General features: G+C 35.5%; 1 protein-coding gene across 3 annotated transcripts in view; it reads left to right on the top strand.

Moving 5' to 3' along the window:
- The window catches only part of LOC103033222 (SLAM family member 5-like), a 69,999-nt gene extending 68,939 nt beyond the window's left edge, over positions 1-1,060 (top strand). For all 3 annotated transcript variants that reach the window (XM_049478061.1, XM_049478059.1, XM_049478062.1), the window contains one exon: positions 754-1,060. The gene's annotated coding sequence lies outside the window, so the exon portion shown is untranslated. The remainder of the gene's footprint in view (positions 1-753) is intronic.
- The last annotated feature ends 4,941 nt before the right edge of the window (positions 1,061-6,001 follow it).

Genomic DNA, 6,001 nt, shown 5'->3' with positions numbered 1-6,001 from the left:
CAAGGTAAACATGTTCAGCCTTTCAGAGATTATTTCATAGACGTGTCACAGTAACAGTAATTTATTAATACTAAACAGGTTGATGTTTTTTTAGATTAAAAATAGGTTGTGTATCTGGAGAGTCTCAGTAGCCTGTGATGTAATGTTGTGATGTTTGCTCAATCCAAATATCCGGCTTTTTAAAAAATGTGATTAGTTATCTCTCTGATCGAATATGTGTGAAAAAGATTTGGGTTAAAATAGTTTTAGTGTTAAAACTGTAAAGAGTCCAGTTTGCATATGTGCTCAGCATTTTGGAGGGCGCACTGTTTATTCTGTTTATTTTACATACAAACTGGTGTTCAGCTGAATAAGTGAAAACACCAAAAATATTTCTGCTGAACACTGACAAATTTATTTACTGCAAGTCATATTGCAGTGTTTATCATATTTTCGTATTTTTTATTTACTTATTCTTAATTTATTTATTTCTGCATTTTTATGTTAATTGGTAGCTCCTAGCTGTAAAGCAGGATACTCTAACATTAAGGATTTAGAAAAAAATCTATTTTATATACAGTATCTGCTTGGTCTTTTTTACTGGAGTAAACCCACAATTTGGAGACAAACCTTTATTATATTAATGTACAGTTCTTATAATTCTGATGAAGGAACGTTTACTTTGTTTCCTGTAAATCTAAACTCTGCTATATAACTCTATATAACTCTTTTCAGTTAATGATGTTTTTATTCTGTGTTCTCATGTTCCTCTAGAAACCTGATCCAGCCTCTGTTCCAGTGGAACCTTCAAAACCAGAATCCATTTATTCCGTTGCTAAAAAATCCAGTAAAAGCTGTGGACAAAGACTGAATGATCTGAATGAAGACTGAATGAATGAAGTGATATTTTTCTCAGATTTTTCTATATGGTCAGGGCAAATGGCAGTCAGTATAATTTCCAAGTCATGAGCCGTTAAAGTATAAATTCAATTTTATGGACAAACCTTCAAATTATAACAGTATTAAAAAAAAACTCAAAATGCACTGATCCACATTTTTATGCAACCGAGTTAAAAAACAAATTAAAGGTTGTAAAAAAAAATCAAATATTCATTTTTAAATTTGCAGCATTAGGAGGATTTCACAGTCACTGAAATCAAAAGTTATTTCACTCTAAAACATCCTCACAGGCCAAGTTACATGTTAACACAGGAGCTATTCTTTGATATTACCTTCATAATTCCTGCATTTATTAAACTTGTGAGTTTTTAAAGAGTTTCTGCTTGATGTCAGAATCTCCTCTCAGATCTGCTGTTTAGATGTGAGCTGCCTCCACCCTCACAGATCTGCAGCTCAAAGCTCCAAAGCTTTCCTCCATAGGGTTCAGGAGGTCAGGAGAAGATGAAGCCTCACCATGAGATTCTCTTCTTTTATGCTCAAAGCAGCCAATCAGAGAGCAGAGTTATTCTCTGCAGCATGAGATGGTGCGTTGTCCTGCATGAAGATGATTTTGCTCTGGAAGTCACGGTTCTTCTTTTTGTACCATGAAAGAAACTGTATAGTATGACATTGTAAAGCTGTATATTCCAGCCGTTAAGATTCTGAGATTAGCACTTTATTGCCTGTTAAAATAGTTTTTGTTTTTGGTTAATTCTTTCTTTGGATTCCTGTTCTATACGCAGTTTATTTACAGTTTCATAATTCGTTTTTTTTATTATTATTATTTGTTAGATTGTATTTTTGTTATTATTTTGGGTTTAGTTTAGTTGTTTATTTTTCTGTTATTTATTTTTGTTAATTTGTTTTATTTCAAAGAGCATGGCTTATTTGTCTTGGCCTTGGGTTGGGTTGTTTTTAATTTACAGTTAATATTTACTAGTCATAATTTCCTGATGTGAATTTCCTCAGGTGGTGTAGTCGGATTATAATTAAAAGGTATTTTTTATAACCTCATTTAAGTCAGTATTATCCCGTTATTGCTATGGTACTTTTTTCCATGTGGATTATTCATACAGCTTTAGACACAAACAGGAACACACAACTTTCTGTCATGTGTTTCCTCTCCTTGCACACCTAACAAATACACACACACACACACACACACACACACACCATGTTTACACTGAGTGAAGCTTGTATTAATTCTCTGGTTGATCCTGATCTGTCTCATCAGTTTTTTACTGTGTGTTTAGTGGAGTTATGTATCCATAACTAAGTTTTGGGAGTTGATCCACGCCCTCACTCCTCCCACTTCCTTCCCTATTTAAACCGTCACTTCCTCTCTACCTGCTCGTTGAACAACCTCTCACCCACCTCCTCCCCATCTTCCTCCTTCTTTACTTTTTTTTTTTTTTTTTACTTTTATTACTCTCCTGTTTCTCTTCATGAGAGGGGGGGCTTCGGCTTCACACTTTACAGCGAAGCTGCCCAGAACTCCACCCCCAATACTCTGAGTTCACTCCCCCTCTTTTATTCTTCTCTGCCCAGTCAAGGGCGTGGGTCAATACTAGCAAAATACATTTTTTTATTGAATTTCGTTGTCTGTCTTGTTATTAAATAATGTACTTAAATAAAATGATAAATCATACTGACCCTGAACTCTTAGCCCTCAGAATCTGATTCAGTCTTCAGTATCAGAATATAAATCTTTGATGGAAATCCTGATATTGTGACTAAATAATTAATTACTTTATAAAATAATTTGTAATTGTAATACTAATTAAAGTTACAATTTTTAGGTACTTTTAGGTATTTTTGTGAGAGTGATCACTAAATGAACGTCATTCTGATGATTTTTAGAGTGTTTTATTTAGTTTGTTTTAACAACTGTTGTTTGTTACTGTTGCTGTGGGAAGGATCTGAACTTCTCAAATTTTGCAATCTGCTACTCTCATCTTTTACAAAGTAAAACCAGAGTCCAGTAGCTGCAGTGCTGTATGGCAGATTTAATATTATCTTTATCTTATAAATGACTTTATTACTGCAGTTCTTCTTCTCCTGTCAGATTAACTCTAATTCTAATTCTCTTCTCTGCTGAAACTGAGACTCAGTCCTTATTAATCATGTTAATCTGAGCTAAAGGCTAAAGCTGCTGTTTCCATGTGGGTCAGCCAGACGTCTTCCTGTAGCAGTTTTTAACTCCAGTTTCTAAGAGTCTTTATTTGAAGGTGTAGAAACAGTACTCACCACTCTCTGATTTCATCTGTAATTTCTCTAAAGAAAAGAAAGAACTTCTACTTTTAATAGTTACAGAGTTCTCTGTGTTTTATCTAGTTTTTTTTCTAGTTATTATGATGATAAAAGTGTGAATGTGCTGTAAATGTGTAAATGCAGCTGCAGTAGAGAATAACAGCAGTAACTCCATCTGTTCCACCACTACAGCTTTACTACTACAGTTTTTTTTTAACAATACTAAAATGTTTTTTTTTCTTAAGGGAAAAATGGGCGTGTTGTAAAAAAGTCCAGAAACTTTTGTTATTCATTCTTTCCTTCCCTGGAAGAAGAGGAGTGGAGAGAAGAGGAGTAAATGAATAGAAGGATAGAATCACAACTCTCGCTTTCAGCCCACGCCTAATACTGCCCAGCCAATCACAGAGGCTGAATAGAGGCAAATATTAATAAGAACAGTTCACTTTGAGAAATCAATAAACCCAATTCCAAATTTGAGAAATCATAACTTTGTTTAGATAAAACAGAGACAGACATAAAGCACTTCAACACTTTTTTAAAAACTTTTAACTTGTAAACAGCCTGTGTATAATCAATATCATTAATGTCAAGTGGGGTCCAGGGGTATGATCACCTAGGAGAATTTATTTTAAAAATCCCTTTCAATTATAGATTTTGGTGAATTTTCAGAAGTGAGATGAACAAACCCAATATAAGAAACGAAAATATGTTCCTCTGGTACTGGACCACTGAAGTCGTTCGTCATTCTGTAGCGCTCCTACGGCTTCTGTGTCTAAGCGTTTTTTCCCTATGAGAAAAATGATGGGGTTTTTAAAAATCTGCCTCTGTCAAATTCTGTGGTAAATAAATCTGTTCAGACCCCTGTACGCTTTATTCTGTGTACATTTTACTCCTGAACATCACCGTATCCTCTGAATTTCGAGATCGTTTAAGGGTCGTAAGAAAAATGCTAACTTTAAGCTAATGCTACAGCGGGGTGAACTGAACTCCCGGCACCGCTGCAGAGATTAGCAGGGAACTGTTTTCGGCGTAACACCAGAGAACTTCGGCCGTAAGTTACGAACTTTTGGCTAACCAGCTTGTTTAGTTATCTAACCAGCTTGTTTAGTTATCTAATGAAGAGTAACTGTTTATTATACTTTGGGTTGATTGACAAATATCTTTCAGTTATGATTACTTATCTTAGTATCTATAATTACATAATCATTGTGTGAAACCTTGTATTCTATATGCATTAACCAATACTCACATTGTATTTGATCATTTTTACTCACAGTGTATTTTACACGCATTTATATAGAAGATTAACCAATACTCACAATATACTCTTTACATATATAGTAAAACATTGTTTGATCAGGCATGTGACTAACACAGACTCTATTATATGACAAATTAACCCACACGATACATAAGGCATTTACTAACACATAGGATTTATTATATGGCGGACTAACCACGCGTTACTAACACATTAACATATAACATATGAGATGTAGCTCAGGCTTGAAGTATTTTGTTGACTGCATGACCCTAACTAACGGTCATCAACTCGACTGGTACGGGGCTAAATTGCTACAGAAAAGGCTCTTAGATCAAAGCGGCCTTTTGGTGAGTGAGTGCCTGCCTAAAAACCTCTGCTTCAAAGCGGGGGGTGACGCACACACACAGATAGTGCCACGATGTTCCATTCTGGAAGAATACAGTCAAGGCCAAACACTGATGGTCCGGTCAGACACGTGAAACGGATTACTAACACGTGAAATTACGCATGCTAACATGAGATGATTTTAGCAACGCCTCATCAGCAGGTTTCACGTCATTTGGGGTATAAACATGGAGTCAGATCAGAGGGGGGTCAGAACTTATGCTGGGACGGCTGTTAGACGGTCTTTCATGTGTGGGTTCTCCTGAATATTCAGTACTTTGTAATAAATACTTGGTTTGCTTTCAGCTTCACTCCACCTGTCTGCGACTCTCTCTATCAAACGAACACGCAGGGGAGTTGTACCCCGGACGAGAGGTGGGGGTAGCCCACCTTTCATTTTCTTTTCTACACTAACACTAACCAGCTTGTTTATTTAGCTAACCAGCTTGTTTAGTTATCAATCCAGCTTATTTATGTAGCTAACCAGCTTGTTTAGTTAGCTAACCAGCTTGTTTAGTTAGCTAACCAGCTTATTTATTTAGCTAACCAGCTTATTTATTTAGCTAACCAGCTTGTTTAGTTAGCTAACCAGCTTGTTTATGTATCTAACCAGCTTGTTTATGTAGCTAACCAGCTTGTTTAGTTAGCTAACCAGCTTATTTATTTAGCTAACCAGCTTGTTTAGTTAGCTAACCAGCTTGTTTATGTATCTAACCAGCTTGTTTATGTAGCTAACCAGCTTGTTTAGTTAGCTAACCAGCTTGTTTAGTTAGCTAACCAGCTTATTTATTTAGCTAACCAGCTTATTTATTTAGCTAACCAGCTTATTTATTTAGCTAACCAGCTTGTTTATGTATCTAACCAGCTTGTTTATGTAGCTAACCAGCTTGTTTAGTTATCTAACCAGCTTGTTTATGTAGCTAACCAGCTTGTTTATGTATCTAACCAGCTTGTTTAGTTAGCTAACCAGCTTATTTATTTAGCTAACCAGCTTGTTTATGTAGCTAACCAGCTTGTTTATGTATCTAACCAGCTTGTTTATGTAGCTAACCAGCTTGTTTATGTATCTAACCAGCTTGTTTATGTAGCTAACCAGCTTGTTTAGTTATCTAACCAGCTTGTTTATGTAGCTAACCAGCTTGTTTATGTATCTAACCAGCTTGTTTAGTTAGCTAACCAGCTTAT

The sequence above is a fragment of the Astyanax mexicanus genome, chromosome 4 (assembly GCF_023375975.1).
Source record: "Astyanax mexicanus isolate ESR-SI-001 chromosome 4, AstMex3_surface, whole genome shotgun sequence".
In the NCBI taxonomy this organism is placed as follows: Eukaryota; Metazoa; Chordata; class Actinopteri; order Characiformes; family Acestrorhamphidae; genus Astyanax; species Astyanax mexicanus.
Note: the sequence above shows the minus strand (reverse complement) of the source record. Positions and strands in the feature narration are given on the sequence as shown.